The 19,671-nt window shown below is 41.3% G+C and overlaps 2 protein-coding genes across 7 annotated transcripts in view; one reads left to right on the forward strand and one right to left on the reverse strand.

Moving 5' to 3' along the window:
- Ten-a (tenascin accessory) overlaps window positions 1-19,671 on the reverse strand; it is a 336,505-nt gene that overhangs the window by 303,285 nt on the left and 13,549 nt on the right. The window lies entirely within an intron of this gene.
- Window positions 1-19,671, forward strand: part of Mic26-27 (MICOS subunit 26/27) — a 266,434-nt gene that overhangs the window by 175,931 nt on the left and 70,832 nt on the right. Inside the window, exon 1 of one of the 2 annotated variants that reach the window (XM_065481675.1) lies at window positions 15,837-15,840. The exons of the other annotated variant lie outside the window; for it this stretch is intronic. The gene's annotated coding sequence lies outside the window, so the exon portion shown is untranslated. Of the gene's footprint in view, window positions 1-15,836; window positions 15,841-19,671 lie in introns of those variants that run through there. 2 annotated transcript variants of the gene reach the window in all.

The raw sequence follows: 19,671 nt of genomic DNA on the forward strand, positions 1-19,671 counted from the left end.
TGTGAGGCAGCGAAAAAATACGCACCGTTCTCGCAGTGATGAACAACGAGAAAAGCAGGAACCCACTTCCTTTGATTTTGCGCACATTATTTAAAAAATAAAATGCCAACCTGCATTTCCCACTTAAAAGCTCTGCTGGAAATTCTAATTAAGAAACAAAAACGTCTGCACGGGAAAGGAATCAGTGGATAATAAACCCAAATTTGGCTCCTGTGTGATACAGGAACAAAAATAGCCCGACACACTGCTGAAAGAGTGGTTTGCAGCTTCGTGGAATATGTATAATTTGAACGCGAGTGGTTCAAAATCCTGGCCCCATTCCACTTGAGAGGATCAGCTTATCTGCCATTCAGCACGTCCAGCAGCAGCTGTACCGTTTCATCAAATGCATAAATTTGAGCGAGAGAATGAGCGGAAAAAATTAGCAGGCGGGTCGAAAATAGAAGAGCAAGGGCCAATGGCAGATGAAGAGGAACAGAGCGTGACGACCCTCATATTTCCACACTCGCAGAGATGATGTCGAGACGCGAGAGTGGAGTTCCTTTTCCACGCGCCAGAGAGATAATGGCCCTACATTTAACAGCCATATGGTTATTGTGTTCTCCAAGGGGGAGGAAAATGTCAATATTGAGAACAATAAAATATTCTGCTTCCAGCCCGGCAATGGAACACAGCTGGCCAACCTACATATATCACGTCTCGTATAATGCTTTCAATTCGAAAAGCACGCGGCTGGAGCCGAAATTGATAAAAATGGAATTTGCACGCGCGCGCGCGCGAGTGCCTCTTGGAAGTTCCTCAGAAACTCTTTCTTTGCTGTTTTTAATCGAGTCGAGCAAAAAATCATTTCGTAACTGCGGCTCGCATGAATTTCGTCTGCACCAATTCAACTTGGCAAACACGCAATATCTTCGGAGGGTTTCTCCTCTGTATGCGTGCGCACAAAAGGCTTCCACTGGGAGCGGAGAAGGTGTGCGCAGCGTGCGGGCAGGAATTACTCTCTCATGGCGGAGTTCAAAGAACACAATTACTAAAGCGCAAAAAATGGATATGAAGCCTGCATCTCCGGCAGTGCACACAGGTTCCCTTGTTATAACGCTGCGATTTTTTTCGCTTTGATGTTCAACAGCAAAAAGTTGGCCTGACGTGAATTAACTTCTTCTTTCTCTACGTGTATGGGCACCACTCAAAATGCTCGTGCACGCGCGTGGTGGCACAGCGCGTATGTATGTGTGTGTGCACTTATAAATAGAGGCCAGGGGTTATTTGCGGCGGGACGGCCGCACTCGCCGTGTGTATCCCTGCCGAGGGATTAGCGTCTCCAGCCTTTACGGTTCTTTTCCAGTCTCCTTTGCTACATCTCGGTCTCAAGGCGACCACGTCATCAGCATTTTAAACATATTTCGCAATGAATATGTGAGCTTCGTGTTTAGCAAACGGTCGTAATGAAAGGAGAGCGAAAAAGAGCAAAGCTTTACAAATTGGAGAGGAATATTTTTTTGCAGAGATATGGAAGTTGGAAATAAATGTTTAACTAGAGGTTGCAAACGTAGAGGCTTTATGTGATACAACTTTTTACAGTATTCATCATTTGGGCTAGTTAACCTGGCAAATCAAAATAGCTAAAAGATGTCAAACAAATCTTTGAGATAATGCTAATATTTCATAAACTCGCTTGCAACTAAAATTGGGATCTGCATCATATAGAAATATCTACTTGATTTAAAAAAAATGTCAGATATGATTAAGTCTTTAATTTTTTTGCTTTTTATCCCTGTCCGATCGGGAAGGGCGCGCACTGTGCTAGCACGAATGCTGAAACCCGGGTCTCAATAACACTTAATGCTGCATAGAAAAATTTAATTTGGTGAAAAACAGATTAAATCACCGCTGCTTTCAGCGTGATCATTCGAGCATCAAGATGGAAAAATCACGCCAAATGCAGTCCGAAGTGCTTGAAAAGCTTCAGATGGGTCTGAAGTAAGCTAGTTAAACGTTAAATTGACTTCAGATTGATTTTTAGAGGGTGGAAAGTGGAAATCTTAGGGAATGACTCAAATGACGGTAAAAATTTAGCGAAATTTAATAATTAACCAAAACTCAATCCCTGGGCGTGAGGGTTGATTTCTTCCCCCTCAAAAAACATAACTATTCAAAATGGATCACTTATACTTACAAAATTTGACTGAAAAATGCGTGAAACTAGTGTAATTACAAATCATCAGTTGGATACGCCCTAAGTGATCGAAACCCAATCCTGTACTGTGCATTATTCCCTTAATGTTTTCTTTTGACGTGCTAAAAACCAAAATCGGTTATACCAATCACCGTAGAATAGATAAAACCACTATTTTTTGAAATAAAAAACCTTTTCCAACGTTTCTACAGTGAATGGCTGGACTGATTTTTGTTTTCAGCACGTATAAAGAAATAATTCTAGAAGCAAAATGCACAGCAGCAGGATTGAGTCTTAAATCACATTGGGATAGTGCCTTAAAATATAAAGCACACCGTGGCACCATCTGTTGGCGGCTTCAAACACTAAAGGCATACCTACTGGTGAATTAGAGTAAAATATTGGGTCGAAAAAACACGTTTTTCAAAATTAAAATTCGTGAAACTCGTAACAGCATTTTTACATCTTTTTTCTTACTCTATGAGGCACATTTTGGCAAATCAATAAATACAATTTTTGTTTCCTTCGATATGCAGGAATTTCTTGAAATCTTAGGTTAAATTTTATTGACATACGAAGTTTGTCAACGTGGCAAAGTTGTCGGGCGTTTAATGTAGATAATTGTAGACATCTTATAAATCAATTTACCTTTACTCTAACTACACTTAAAATTAAGATCCTGCCATAACTAGTGGTCAATGGTAAAAAAAAACAAAATGTTTGTTTGAGAAAAATTTTTAGTTTTTAATCAAGATGATATGCATGGAAAATATTTCTTCGAATAGCAAATGGAGATGTTTCGAAAGCAACAGTTGAAAGTTGTAACTCGCGCTGCAGAAGCGTTTAACTTGCTTGCGAAGCCATAAACATGGCGGGTGCACACACCAAGAAAGCTATTATGTTAATCAAACTTTGCGAATATACCTGGCAGCCGCGAAACAAGCCAGCTAACTAATCGCAAGAGTAATAAAGCACAGCCCCCTAGCTCTTTTCCAGCCAGCGCCCTTTTTGATTTTCGGCTGCTCACAGCGGCGAAAAAGTGCTGATAAAACTAATTCCACCTCACGCGTTTCCGCCTCGCATTTCCTGCTGCTTCCATTATAAACCTGTTATTGCTTGACATCTTCGTAGCCAGTATTGCGTGAAAAACGCCATGAATATAATCATAAATCCATCCCCCTCGTCGTGCTCGTACACTTCTTCTCCTCGCCTCGAATTTCGCCGCCGCGCGCGCTGAATAATGTTTTGCCGTCTGCTTCGAAAAGGTATGGAGAGAAAGAGACAACGTGTTGTGCATGCCAAGCAATAAAAATTCGCCAAATTAAAATTCGGCGACTTTTGCCGCACCGTCTGTGTCACGTTGAACAGCCGTCGTGGGGGTAAAAGTGTTGCAAAAGCCGAGTGTGCTACATGCAAGTTATAGGGTTGCCAATTTTAGTCAAATAAATCTATGTTTCTTTTGGAATAGCTAGATTTTTACTTTAAATAAATAACGAAATTTGAACATTCTTTATTCTTTTTTATTCTCAAGAAAATTGTTTAATTGATTTTGCTGCAATCATTTCTCCATTTTGAGTGGTGTGAACTGAACTATTTTATTGTAATTATCTTTGTTGGATGTAACAAGCATTTCATCGATAAACAATTTGTTCTACAATTTACAATCATTAAAATAGGACCTTGTTACAGTAAAAATTCAAAATGTTCAAATTTTCTCCATAATTTACAGTGCCTGATCACATTTTCTTACCAGATTTCGATTCCTCTCGCCGAGATCTGTCCAAAAGCGTTTGAAACCTGTTAGGGAAACTCTTTGTTATGAAATAAAATAGGATTTCAAGTAGGGAGTCAGTTTTCACCATTTGAAAAGCCACTTTTCTAAAACATTTACCACATTTACATTGCTACTTAATTTAATTCTGGCTTCAACTGAATCCTAAGGAGTGAGTTCATGCATTGGCAACAAGTATTTTCCAGGATTTTGCAGAATCAAATCACTTTGAATGAAATAAAAAATAAGAATATTGAACTTTATCTTACATCAATGGCGTGTCACCGTAAAATTATAATTATCTTTTAATGCTATATATTTTCTCTACATAGCATTTTTCCATAAAATTGATATTTAAAAAATTCATGAGTTCAAACCATTGATGATGTGCTGCAGTCTCTACCAGAAAATCTGCTCTTTATTTTGCTGAAGTGTCCTTGTAAAGAAAGCGCTTTTTGGTTGGGAAAATTCGTTTAAAATTCCCAACCCCTGCAATTTTCATTCTCATTTTGTACACCCCCTCGTCTGCTCTAATAAGGAAGTCCCTGGGTGATAAATGAAAAGACGAGGTATGAATATGAATACCCCGGCAGCCAAAAGCAAAACGTAACACGACAGACGTTGTATTCGGCTCACAAAAATTGTGTTGCGCGCACGCTCGTCATCCTCAGTGGCGGCCACACTTCGCAAATTGAAGAATGACTCGGAAACGCGTTGTTGAGGAAAATGAAAAATTGCTGGCGAATGTAAGAAAGCAGGGTCCCCATACCCGTCTTAAATACCTTCTTATGAGAATTCAAGTCTTCAAGCTCTCGCGGGAGGGAGACTTTTCTTAAGGTGACACAACGTCCGCATTAACGAGATTGCGTTTTTAATAAATTTTTAATGTGTTTGCTCCTCGCACGAGGCAGACTACTTTCGTTCTTTTGGACGTGAAAAATTGTTAATGCTCTCCCTCCGTGAGGAATGCGGATTTGCATTTGAAAGGAGGGAAATGACAAAATTGCTTTCACAGTTACATAAAACATTTGCATTTCGAGAGGGGTGTTTTGATCTTAACTTTTGCATATTTTGCACTGATTGTAGTTCATTTCAACAAAACTCTTGGCAAACAATACGGCTCTTGCTGAGTCTGAAGGCACATATGTTTATTTTATTTTCAGAAAAACAGAACAAATTCATTTTTCATTAAAGACGCCATCCTTTACTGCAAGATAAACTCTCTCTGGTGCCACACAGCAACTTTATTTTGTTTTTCCACCCATTCATTTCTCACAGTTTACCACAGAGAGGATTTGATTATCTTTCCACCAGAACGCTAAGCGCGAGTTCAAAAAGTATCTCCAGATTTGTTTTTAGAAATAATAACCGAGCAAAAGCCGAGTTAAATTTACCAGAGCGGGGGAAAGATAGAAACAGTGACACTCTCTGCGTTTCATTGTAGGATTATAAAAGTGTCACCGATATATTTTTATTATTATCATTAGAGCGCAGGCAGGGTGCGCTGGAGTTAATATTCTTAATTACGCTGCCACGGGTGATTAATTTGATGCTAAAAATAATGCTCCGGCGGCGCTGCATATTTGCTCTCTGCTGCTGCTGGCAGTGTCATAAATTTTATAACACCTCCTTTTAATTCCTTAACACATTATAACGCGCAGTTGAATGGAAAAAGGGGCGGTCGTCGCAGTCATTATTTCGCTTGCATCCGCGGAGGCTCGCATTAATGAAAAGTTTTAGAGGCGCGCAAAAAGTCACTTGCCGCGCGCGCGACAGCAATTTGAATATACGTACACGACAGTACGTAATAGGAAAGACATTAGAGTCGAAACTGGGTTAATGGGAGTCGCAAAGTGGAAAACAAGTTGCAGCTAGAATTTCATTTGAAATTTTATGCTCAGCGTAGTTTGTATGTGACAAATAATTCAACGTGTCACGACAACACCAATCGAAACTTGCCACTTGTTTATCTCAAATTGCTCTGGCTAATGATCAAATTTTGTTGATTGCTTCAGCAATTTAAATAACCATCAAACAACACGACGAGTGAAAAATTGTCATTTTAGATTCAGCAAAAAAACAAGTTAAAAGCACTTTTCCACCTGTTTCCCGATGTTGATTTACTTTACCTTAAATTATGTATATTTGTAATCTGTGCTCTGTAAATGCAAACTTTGGGATAAAGTTTGTAGGGATATGTACCATTTTAGTTCATTGTAAAAATAATAGAATAGCATCTCTCTATTCCAATTACCTACCAAGTACACAAAGCTGAAATTAAAATCATCTCGTCACTTGCTGTTATCTGTGTTATGTGGTGCAGTTCACTCAAAAAATTGCGCTCAACAAATTTTTTAATCTAATCTAATATTTTTAGTTACCGTCATGCAATTCACTTAAAAATCTGTCGCATTTCTTAGTTATTAACTTGCTTAGGTCAGTGCAGTTTTCTGATCTCTCTGGGGTAAGATGGGTGTGCAAAAGGGCTGCTGCCAATATAGAGGCCGTGCTTTGAAGGTCATGGGGTCTTAATTTTCGGGGCGATCTTTTGGGGTCCGGTTATACCCAGCAGGAGCGACTGAACCAAAAACATGAGCCAGGCGACCCGTGTCTGTCGGAACCCAGAATTCGATCGGAAATAATCTCATCATTTAATAATAAACTAAATCATTTTAGAATGACAAACAAAACTCAAATCTACGCAATAAAAAATAATTTCAAGTTCCAGATCTGAAATTTGCAGTTGTTTCGATTTAATAAATTTAAATGGTGCTGCATTAAGTGGACTTCATAGAGCATAATAAATTAAAATATTAGCGTATAAAATGCATAAAATATCGTGCATTCCTGAGCACTCTATTTTTCAAAACAGAGAGGCTGTTTGGCTGTGAGTCACGAGAGCGAGAGGGTGATGCGCGGAGCCCTGCGACCACAACAGAGACAAGTTTCTACTTGTTTCTGCTTGTTGGCAGGCTGCATAAACCCTTCAAAACAACAGATTTGGCTGTTGGGTGCACTATTTTCCTGAAATGATCTCTAACGATTGGTGCAAACGCGAGTGCAGCAAGATTCCTGGTTGTTGTCAACCCGAACGGACTATTTAAGCCCGGCGGTACGCAGCATCTAAGCACAGTCTACCGAGATGTGTATTGGAAGCAGGAGCTCCTCATCGCGGTTTGGCAATTTTTCTCCGCGACTGTCCATATGTGCAGATGTGTCCGTGGGGGACACTAGTATCTGTAGCTCCAGTGATACTCTTGTCTCCTCAGGGCTCTTCTGCACAATTAATATTCAGCAGTGCGGGCTGTCGGTGCTGTTGGGAATTGTAGCTACTTGTTTTCTTTGTTTTAGCAGAAACATTGGCTGCAATTCTGAGCAGCGGTTACTAGCTCGGTTGTTGCCGCAGCCGTTGGCCTGTGAGGGAGAGTAACTTCAGATGGTTTAATATTTCAAAATCACTGGGGTTACTTTCCTCCATGGATCACGGCAACTGTCGTCTTTGCAATGCTGATTTTCGGCCAATTTCCACCGGTTTGACACGTACATGCTGTTTTGTTAAACGATTTTGTGCTGTTACTACCCTTTGTTTCACCTCAAGGGTTAATGGCATCGCATGTAAATTGCTTTATTTCACACGATGTCATTATCCCTAAAGGTGGCACTGATGCCTGCATTAAATTTTTTGCGCTCCCTTGGACCGCTGTCTAATGTTCTCCAGATTGATATTTTTCATAATGATCATCGGGACTCATTTGGCACTGTTCCCAGTGGACACAAGCTTCATTCTTTCTGCTGATTGGACACCTGATTTGCTGTTAGAGCAAATCTGTCTATGTCTGCCTGTAAATAGAGCAGCAGCGTAGATGGTTTTGCTCTCATTGCTTATCACACTACTCTCAACGTTCCCGGAATCATCGGGGAGGCTCCGCGAACCAAAGGTTCCGTTTTTAATATCAGTCTGCCTTCGCCTGCTTGTTGCTTACTTAGCAGCGAAGGTGGCTTGGTATTCAAATTTTGAACCGCTTTCATCATTCGTTTTACTTCGTCTATTTAGTAACACTGTTTTTTAATGTTATTGGTCCATACGTTTATATTTAGTCCATATATTTCATCCCGTCGAATTTAACCTGAATTTCGATTTGGTTCTGCTATGAAAACGTATCACTACCTGATCGAGCGAATCTCAAATATATCTTTTATATGGTTTTAAGGATATTTAAGATGACGCTTTGGAAAATTATCATTCAGACGGGAAGTATTTGATTACTATTTGATTGACATAGGGAAATTTACTCTATTGTTAGCATTACTGGTCATTTGTTGAATAAGAAAGCAGCAAAGGGCAGCCAGTTTGTATTGTTTCTGAGGTGTCTGATGTATGATCGACACGCTTGACTCATTCAAAGCAAAGAATAATGCTGCAGGAGGCGAAGGAGATTTTGCGATCGAAAACCGAACGTGCGTAGGTTGTATGCACCCAACTCGGGGGCATAAATGCAGTAGTTGGCCTTCTCTCTCAATTCCATCCCTTTTCCAGCAGCTCTTCCGCGCGCGACGCGCAGGAATAGATTGAATTTGGCAATATGTATTGGTTCACTTCCCTTTACAACATCCCCCGCCACCTCGGCTTATATGCAACACTCGATATATACGGGCAGGTACATAGTGCGTGGAGGTGACTTAGAATTGAGATCCGCGGGCCTGCCTGTCATGGATTTGGGGTAATCTCATTCTCTTGAGACAAATATTCGTTTAAAATAGGGATTTTTTTCATTTTTCGAATCATTAAAAATGTTGGTTAATTAGCTGTTTCCATACGTGTCATGCTATTTCCTGTGATAAAATTAACCTTCTCCGTTATTGGGAGAATGCGAATCTCCTTTGCAGGCTTGAAATGTGTATAGGGAATGCACCGCCCATCTTTATACCAGCTCGCTTTTTTTGGGAAAGCACATCTTTCAATCTAGCCCGCGAAGAAAAACTACCAGCGATGAAAAGGGACGAGCAGTGAAGAATGTGCTGCCGGTTGCATACCTGCCCTGTCGATACCACCTACTTTTTACGCGAAATGGACAGGGACAATATAGAGTTGCAATTTGTGTCTCGCGTCCACTTTTTTTTATCTCGTGTCAACGACGGAACGAGTTTCGCCTCGCCTCTCGTTTTAATTTCCCATTTAAGCTAGATATTACTTTAGAAATTGCACGCCACCAACAGTGTACGTTGTTGCATTGTGAAAGATTATTCAGTGCAAATTGATGCTGTGAATATTTACCAGCTATAGACAGCTGCCAGTCAATATAGTTCACAACACTGCCTATTGATCGCGCTAACAACTCAGTCAGTCAGACGCGCGGCCTCACTCTCTTTTTAAGCGGCTGCAAATATGCAAGCGCTCGACGAGTTTGCCTTTTTCGTTATGGAAAAATGCAGCTCTATCTTTGTCCACGTGCACTGAATAGAATCCAGGTATTTTATGAAGCGGCCTCATTTTTGCAGCACGCTCAGCTGAATATTTTCAGCAATTTCTACAGCCTGATATAAAAAAAATGACGACGCTACCCGTTCATGAATATGTAGATGCAACAGCCTGCATAGTTATTATTTTAATTGAATATCCCACTACCATCAGGTAGTGAAAAATGCAAATTTAATGCTTGCCCGTCTGGGATACGACCTCCACCGCACTCGACCATATGAACGGAACTTAAGTCCTATAGGGATCTGAAAATTGGCAAGAATGATGGATTCTGATATTTATTTATTTAAAATTATTAAAGTCATTTCGAGAAAAGAGTCCCTAAAGTAAATGTTACCAAAAGGAAAGTGATTTATTAAAATTTTCATTCTTATATGTAGTGAGATTTAAAAAAATCCAGCAGTCAAGCTGTCGAATCCGATGCAGAAACACTAGGCTGAATAATTCATTTGCGAAATTAATTTAGCCAGCTAGAGCTGGAGGCGTTTTTGCACAGCGCAAAACCTCTTCAGCTCGCAACAACTACTCCATCAAAAACCGCACGGCGGGCCTCCTAATTTGGACCTTAATTCCGTCGGCGCTGATGTTTTATGGAGGGGGGCTGGAATTGCCTGCGTTCTTCGCCTGCAAATTCACGCGTATGCATGCGAAAATGCGTCCGAAAACAAGGAGAATGGATGCGCGCTTGTCATGCGGCTCTGTGTTATACCTGCTAACAAGCCAGCAATTTCAGGGGCACCCGCTGAAATTGCTGCCGCCTCCAAAGGTATGCTCTTAATTACGAGTGACGAGGGCTTGCCTGCTCACAAGGCTTCTCTTTCTCTCAATGGTTGTTTTCTGCGTGCTAAACATTTCAGCCCCGCTTGCTATGCGTCAAATTCAATCTCGTTCAACATGAGCCTTCAAGACAAACAAACAGCAGTCTCTCTTTCTCTCGATGTACACGTGTCTACACTTTAAAAAAGAAAATTAGGTGTTTCTGATATTCAAATTTAAATAAATCCTTTTAACAGGAGCAATTTCTTTTCATCGATCAACATCAACAGACCTTGAGCAAGTGTACGCTGCACACCTTCTAAAGGTGTCAATTTCAATTCACTTGGCAAAGCACGTTGCCGAGCAGATAGAAAAAAACAGCAGCAGCAGCAGCAATGCTCGATGCCAAGAGCAACACGCGGCTACGAGGCCTCTCATTGAAACACGTTTAACGTCAAGATTGTTATAGGTGTATACATATAACGAGCGACAATGTGACGCAGGCTGCTCTCGCTCCTCGTTATCATCTCCTGCGATAATAAGTGCACAGGAGGTGTGCTCTATCAGGTCAATCAGTTGGCGAGGCAGTTGTTGCTCTGTGAAATCGCTGCTCTAAATAATATTAACAGCCACTAGAGGTCGTCACGTCCAAGAGAATGCAGCAGCAAGTATTGGTAATCAATGCCAGAGCGTCAACTTGATGCTGCTTAACTTGACTTTCTTGCTCCCTGGACCCAAAAGCAGAAACTTTCGCAGCTCCCGGATACGTACTTACTGGCAACAACTAAAACTTTCGACTCTCTTGGCAAAATTGAAAGTTGGCGCAATAAATAAGACTGCTCGCTGCGTCTCTTCGCCTGTATATATATGTATAGAGAAATGTTTTATTTATGTCTGGACGATTGAGGGAAATAAATAATATAAAGGATCTTTTTCAGACGCACTCGAGCGGATATTGCTTCAAACTTATCAAAGTAAAAGAAGACTGTTTCAGACGATTTGTTGTTTCCAACAGGTCCGTGCGAATTTATGAGATGCAAGTTTCGGTTGAGACGAATAATTGATTACGTGTCTTGCGCCGCTGCGAGGATTGAACTTTTTGCAAGGCGACAGCAGAGCCGATTTCCAGTTTCCGGCTCGATGTCCTCTCGGAAATTTAATAAATGGTCACCGAAAAACGCGGAAAACACCATTCAGGTAGCGTGGCGAACAGTTGCTTTCACCCCGCCATGCATGTAACCGCGCCAGTCAATGACGCACGAGAGCCGAGGAGAGGAAAAGAAAGCGCCGAAGCATGAAAGAGTGACACACAGAACTCACCATCGATCCCAACCACTTACTCCATAATGTGGAGCATCAACGATTTTCACCCGATAATTATTGGCCCGCGCGCTACCCCATTAACGTCAAAGTCAGTCCCGTTCTTCTTCCTCTTATCACACAAAAACGCCGTTCCTCTTTTAGCTCGGCAAATGCACCCTCTTTAACGAGACACCTTCAACGGAGGTTTGCGTTCTCAAACAACCTCATTGCACCCGTGGTAGAGCTTCTTTGACAAATGGACGAGATAAGATTGGAGTTGATTGCTTCAATCGTCATTTCTTATGGAATCTCAGCGTATTCCCATTATTAAGCGACCAAACTGAAATTTCAACAAAAACTCTTCATAATTATTTTATTAAAAATAATAACCAGTATGGACCGTCAAATTTCCATCACACAGATATCTTTTTTAGGCCCATATATAGCTTTCGACTGTTAAATCCCTTCCAGCGACTCCGCGCTTGTTTCACCCACGAAAAAGGATGCGGAAGACGTCGGTTTCGTGAGAAAGCCGGTAGTTTTACTCGAAATAACTCTCTGGCGTCCTTTTATTTAAATTTTATAGCCGAAGCGTGGGCGCGTTGGTTTTTTCACTATAATATATCATCATCATATGCACACGAGTCCCGGATTTGGCAAGCAGTGTATGTGTGCGGGCGCGAGCACGGGAACCGCAATCAATCAGTGTGAGCGAACGCAAATTTGTTTTAATAAAGTGTGTACGCTGTAGTGTGGGCAGGCAGGGGATGAGCGAACCAGCCGGGGCGCAGATGAAAAATTAAATTTTAAAATATGACCGTACCGCCGCAGGCCATTAATACAATTTCAAGGATGATTGATGTTGCGGACTGTGTATAGCACGGGTGGCCGTTGAACCAAGCTTTTGTTTTTATTGGCGTGGGTTCCATTTTTTCTGATTTGCTATGTGAAAATGTTAGATTGCGCAATATCGTTGCAATCGATACAACGTTAGGTTTAATTTAACCATTTTATTGGGCCGTATATTGTTGATAGGTGTTTGAATTATAACCACCTGAAACGCTTATTTGTTATTTGCAAAAGAATTAGAGGTCTCATGAAACCGCGCTGTTCAGCGCCATCCGTAGAATTTTGGGTCACGTGGGCAGCCGCCAGCCGCCGGTGAAAAAGGGTTAATACTTAAAAAGTGCAGGAGAAAAAATGGCTTCCACTTTTAAGTATTATCAAACTTCACGTTTAAAATATTGTCAGGCGCCAGCCGCCGGGCAAAAAAATTTGGCTAAGCCGGTCCCGCCAGCCGCCGCCTTAAATCTCGCGGCTGAGACCCCTAAATAAAACTGTTAGTTCATCAAACAGACATATACCTTTGCTCAACGTGTTAACTCAGTCAACTTCTCATTTTAGGTAGAAAATGTCAGAAGCGTGCCTTAAACCCCTTTCCTCTGGTGGACAAAGCCAGATTTAACCCCTGAATTTAATCAGCTTTACTGTAAAAACACGCTTTTCAAATCAGGTCGATATGGAACGGAGCATGTACGCCGCATTTCGCGAATATGACGCAATAATGCCCAGCGCGAGACAGCGATCTATTAGGTTGGAAACGCCAGCTGTCAGTCACGTCCGCCTAACTATGTCGTGCATTACGGCAAAATCTCATCCCCCACGAGGTCATTGAGTGCGCGGCGGCCGTAATATTAGAGACCAATAATATGTGATGGCGGGGATGATAATGCAATTTTAATGGTCCACCCTCTGCCTAATACGAGAGAGCCATGCGGAGGCTCGCTCTTTTTATGGCCAAGTGTCGTGTCACACGGTACTGATGTGCATTATGTACGCCGCGAGAGTGTGCATGATTTGTCTGGCGCGACGCAATACCAGCTCGCTCTGTATCTGCATATTCATGGGGCAGAGAGCGGATAAAAAAGGCCGAGTTTAATCTAATGCCCGGCAAAAGGGCGCGGCAGATTTTATGTTCAAATGGGGTTTGCGATCCTAACCAGTTTTGGATAAAAGCTCACTCACCGTGAGTAATTTTATTCACAGGTCAATTGAAACAATTTCATTCTTTACATCAACTAACAAAGCGGGTAGATTGAACGTCCTTTATTAAATATTGAATAGATTCACGATTATGAAATTGCAATTCCACAAAAAGGTATGTTTTTCATTTGAGATGGAAGAGATTAGAAGGCATTGTGCGATGTTTAGGAATTTAGAAGTCTTAAACTTGTGCAGATATACCTTTTCTCTATTTTTTTGTAAAAAAAAAACAGCCACTGGTCTAAAATTGCAAGCCCTGCGACTGTGAAAATATTGCATTCACGCGCGCGCGTTCCGCAATATTTATCGACAGCTGGGCAAAAAGAGTAATGGCTTTGTTAATCCAATTTGTGCAGCAGGCTATGCAGAGTAAATGCATTTGCCTGTAATTTCCAGCATACGCAAATTTTATTATGCGCGCGAGCTGTTTTTGCGCTCGGCTAAAATTGAATTACGGGTGTTTAGGCGAAATGAAAGACTTTTGCCAAATTGAATTCCTTTGTGTCTTGGATTTGAATTCAGCCGCCTCTCTCGTCGCACTCCTATTTCTCTGTTTCCCGTTCCCCTTTTGACGTTTGAAAATCCACCTTACTTTTCTGCGAAACAACGGGCCTGACACGGTCGTCATAGGGTTGCCGGGCTTCTGGTTTCCACTGAATATCTTAATTAAAATTCCCATTTTCATTAGAGCCTCAAACTATAAAATAATGTGTGAGGCTCTAATTTCCTGAGAATATAGAAACATTATTCACTGACATTTTACCTATATCTACTGTAGGTTTTCTATAGATTAAGTTGCAATCAAAACTTCAGTAATCGCACATGTTGTCCTTAAAAGTTAATTGGAACAAAACTTTTCTTCTACAATCCTCATCTAAAATTTAATGGACGTGGCAACCCCGACCAAAGTTCTGGCGTTGTTGCAGGCAGCACCATGTTTCAACGGCTTTAATCGTGTAAGCTAAATACCTCTGACAAAGCGTGTTCTCTGCTTTTTATTAAATTCGCGCAAGTCAGTTTGGGAAGATGTGTCTCGCAATGTTATGTCTCCGCGAGAAACGTAATTATTAGAACAACCCAGCCGGATTAACCGAATTTTCTCAGGCATCCGAAACGACCAACGCTCGCTAGAATAAAAATAATTGAATTCTGTTGTTTTTGTAGCCACTTCTGAGAAATGGGCTGTAAATCTTGTGTGGAGCGCCACGTGTGCAGTGCTGGCGGAAAAACAACAACCCTGCCGCTGGCTCACTTGTCCGCCCGCCTGCTCGCTGCTCCGCTCTCTCGAGTAACGCGTGTTCCATTCTTCCTACTCCATACCAGCAGTAATTGGCTCAGTTAACAGAATGAGGAGTGCAACGCAGGGAGCGTGTTCCCTCCAGAAAGTGATGATATGCAGCCCCGCAACCCAAAGTTAAGGATGTCTCTCATCACAAACACATATACACACCCGCTAGCACTAGCAGAGGGTAAGAAGAGGCCCCGAGTTAAACAAAATTCGTTTGTGTGTGCCACTTTTTACAACAGCGGCAAGCAGGGACGTTCGCATTGTCCCAGTCGGGTATTTATTTCCTTTTGCTGACTGTCTGGCTAGCTGGCAAGACTCTTTTCGATTGCTCTTGTGTCCCTTGTGTAATCCCGCTTGTGCTGCCTTGAGTGAACAGGGAAATTTCACCGGTTTCGACCAAAGTAGGAAAATTTGAACGGAAGAAAAAGCTTACTCAGTGCGGATTAATTAAGGAAATTTAAGGTGGACGGTTATACATGAGGGAAATTTATCTATAGAGAAAAATATCTCGCATGTTCTCGCACTAAACAGCCTCTGTTTCGAGCCCTCAAGCCTAACCAGTAGTGCTCAACCTTTGTTGTTGGTCGTCAAGATCGATTAACCGAACTAGAGGTTATTAGAATCAAGTGATGGAATCTCGTAAAAACGCCGCCACGAACCTGCCTTTAAAAAATTCCACTCTTAATTTGAAACTATAGTATGGCACAAAAAACCTAGAAGGAAAATTCCATGTGCTTAAGGAAGGCCGAAAGTACTACCCAATTAAGATAGATTTAGGAGAAGTGAAATGCTCTCCAAATTGTGGACAAAACCAGGAAAAATTCTAAATTGGCAAATTAAAAAAAAATGTTTTATCCTTTAAATCCACTTTTTTGCCTTAACCTAATCTAATGGGAATAAATATCGTTTTTCAATTTAGAAATGAAAGCGCTAATATTCCATCCTTTTATTTTTAACTTCTATGCCTCAATTTAATTATACGCCCTACATTACATGCTTTTGTATAGGTACACTAAAAAATCGAATTTGAGATCGATTGGATTTTAATTTTTCTGACCACATCTTTTTTGATGATTTCATAAGGATAATTCGTATATTATTCAGTTTTAGGCTCCAAGTTCAGATCAGTGAAATTTCCCTCACCTCAAGAATCCCCAATCAAGCCATAGTCACCATGCAGTGAGCCTGCTCCGCTCGTTTCTACAGTTACACGCGTTTTTTTCCTAGCTTTGTGAAATATACTCACACTAACAGAGGAACTACAAAAGTCTTGTTTCGCACACGCTCTACAAGCTGGAACAGCTGTAGCAGAGCCGCAGGGCCTCTCTATGTGAAATTCTTTGTGTCGTAGCTCGAAATTCACGTACCTGAAACAGAATGGAAGAGAGTCAAATCAATAATTAATTGTTTGAAATTGAATGTGCAGGCAGGCTAAAAAAAATCGTATTACTGCAAAGGCTCTTTTGAGAGGTCTGTTGGTTCAGCCGGCTTTTATTTGTTAATTAGAGCCGCAGAAACAACTTGGGAGGAAGGCGGGAGGATGAATTTTTCATGGGTGCGAATAAAAAGCAAACAATCAGAGCTGGCTGAGGGTGGGCGAACCGACGAACGCCGCCGCCTTTTTGTTTACCGCCGAGTGAGCAAATTTAAAAAGTTTTCCAATATTTTCGACTGCTGATATTTTATGTATGAGTGGATTGTATGAAGGCGAACGGCGCTGATGTTTGTGTTGCCTACTTTCCTCTCTGTTGCGCCCGCACAAAAGTTCTAATTGACAGAAACACAGTTTGGCTTTTACTCCGCTCAACAGCGGCTGAAAAAATTCGCGCTTTCTTGCCCGCCCCGGCCAAACTATAAGTCAAAGGAGAAACTTTTTCCATTTTGCCGCGACGCCGACCGACCTGCCGCTGCAAATTGTATTGTGCAATTTCACAATACATTATGTATCGCGAGCACCAGCATGAATGTGCCCTCCTCTAATTTCCGCCCTCTCTTTCTCTTTCTCTCCATCGCAAAGTATGATTTACTGCCGGCAATATATTTCGACTGCAGTTTTACACTCGGCCAAATGGCTCTCCGGCAGTTTTAACTCCTGCGAAAGGTGCGCCTCGCGTAAAAGCTAGCTGCCGTCTTTAATAATTCAGCGTTAAACCAGCGCGTCATCGCACCCCACCTGGAGAACGCGACACGGCCGGGTCGAATACTTCCACTGCAAACCAGCAGAAATCTAAAAATGGTATACCTCATTGGTTCCATTTTTGCCCGAAAGACGTGTTTTATTTTTTAAAAGCGGCTAAAAGAGAAGCAGAGAAGAGTTTCTATCAATGTGATTAAATAAAATAAAAGTTTCTTATTTTAATAGTAAGTTGCAATTTATTTTCAATAACTGCTTCTGCTAACTGTTTTTCAAGAAAAATGAGCAACTTTATGTGCGCTGGTGAAAAAAGCGACAGCAAAAGGCGCTAGCAGTGGCAAATTACTAAACGAATCGATAATTTTTTATCCGATTTATGGCTTTTGAGAGAAAACGGTCGTGTGCAAGCAGTGCAGAATAATGTGTGCGTTGCTGGAATAAAATCAATTTTTTCAAAGAGCCACCACCGCTTCCTCTTTTTTCCTTGGAGAGCGGCACACAGCATCCGATGAAGCAGCATTTGCATAAAAAGACCCAACGTTTTCCTCTGAGCAACCATGCCGCAGCGCATTGTACCCATTTTAATATTGCAAAGTGATTCTTTTTCGGCACACCAACAACCACTCAGGACTGTTGCAGAGCAGGATACACAAAAGTTCAAAAGGCAATTATAATGATGGCTTGTCACACAAAAAAACGGTACCACTTTCCGCTTTTTTTTTAAATTTTGTAAACAAGACGACTCAATGTGAAAGTGGATCGCTTTACATTGTTGAAGCATGCAACTGCAATCGGAGTTTGCGTTTTTTCCCCTTTGAAGAGAAAGGCTGATTGTTCAAATTGAATTTTTTCTAGATGAAGAGCTTATAAAATAATATGCAAAAAGTATATAGTCATTTCTTTTATAAGCTACTACACTAAAAGAAAAATTAAAAGAGGATATTATTTTTAGCAGTTTGATAAATTTACTCATGACCTATCTAAAAAACTTCTGACTTTGTTTAATTTTAATTTATTCACGTTCTTAAAAACAAGGACATTTCTCATAAGATCGATCCAATTAAAACGTGGAGGAATGAGAATCGCTTTCATCAAGTAAAATGGTCAGAAAACGGAATTTGAATACATTATATAAGATATTGACGAGCTGGTTGCGAGTGGGCGTACAGAGCAACTGCACGCATTTAATCGCATTGATCCATGAAAGTTGTAATGAAAGATTAAGCTGTGCTCGTGACACAACGTAACCAAGTTACCAATTAAGCCAAAAATTAATTACGCCGTGCTCGTCGCATGCAATTATTGCCGCCGTTGATCAGAATTATGGCTGTGGTTGGTCATGAATATTTAAAAAAGCGATTATCAAGGCCTGCTCGTGAGCTGTTTATTCCGCAAACCAACCTAACAGTTCTCGCAGAGTGGAACATAATTTGTAACAGAGTAGTTGCAGCAGCTAGACCAGCCAACCGCCATTGCCATACATTCGCGTACGTGAATTAATATTTGTGCGGTTTCAGGCATAAAATGTTATCACGGCAAAAGTGGTCGTAAATTATCGCGGCCACTTATTTAGCATACGTGTATAATGGATTAGGGCAGCTGGAAATTGGGCATTGATTCATTTCCCAGCCGAAAACACGCGCGGGGGCAAGAAAGAAAAGTTAACAAAAGACCTTTTCCACGGGAGGACGGAAATACTACTTTGCGGCACGTGAAATGGAGTCTGCTTGCTGCTTTTGGGCTCGAGTGATTTCCGCTTTGTGTATATTCATGCGTTTCATGCGCGCACCATGTGTACATATAATCCCCTGCTCTGTGTCATTTTCCGGACAAAAAAGGAACACAAAATAATGATGTACAACAGAAGCCGGGTGCTGCTTTTTGCATTTTCGTGTTGCACAAAGGGATCTACGTTTTTAGCTCAAATAATGATAAAACGATACCCAGCATGCCCTGGACGGCGCAAGGACGTGTTATTTTTTGCGATGAAACACCAACTTGGGGTAACGAGAGGAAGGGTTCTGTTTTTTCGTCGGCGCTCGTGTGTGGGTGCGTCGGTTCTTTGCGTGGCCGTTCTAGATTAGTTTCATTAATCCGGCGCCGTAATGAATGGCCGACACGGTCGCCATCAGGGCCGCTGGGCTAGTTTTAAGACTCGCATTACAAAGATTATTTACCACTTTGCAGGCGGGGGACTTTCATGTGGGCTATGCTTGTAATTGAAATTGTGAGGCGGCACCAAATAGCGCTGACGGTGTGATAAAAACCGACAAAGGTGTGCGATTAGTTTTTGGAAAAGGAGCAATACGAGGCCGATATTTCAATTTCAATTCAATAATTTTCTCTTTTAATATTTTCATGCGCATGACTGGAAGTATTCAGCAGCCTCTCATTGCAAATAATCACTTGTAAAAAATTTAAATATTGAAAAACTGGATTATGAAATCAATACCAAGCACCAAACGCTTTTAATTGGGATTCTCGCGCGTATAGGCGGGTCTCGGGCGGTTCAAACGGAGCCCTCGTTATGAGATTAAATTAAAAAGGATGCAAAATTCCGATTTGTTTGCAAACAGAAGGGAAAATTCATTAAAATCTGCATAGCTTAAAAATTCACCGATGAGCCCTGACTTTTAATTAAAACTTGTGGAGCGCGATTAAATTTAACGCTCGCAATAAAAGCGCCGGCGCACCGAGCACCAGCCAATTTCAGCAAGCAAAT

Source organism: Cloeon dipterum, chromosome 2, assembly GCF_949628265.1.
Source record: "Cloeon dipterum chromosome 2, ieCloDipt1.1, whole genome shotgun sequence".
NCBI lineage: Eukaryota > Metazoa > Arthropoda > Insecta > Ephemeroptera > Baetidae > Cloeon > Cloeon dipterum.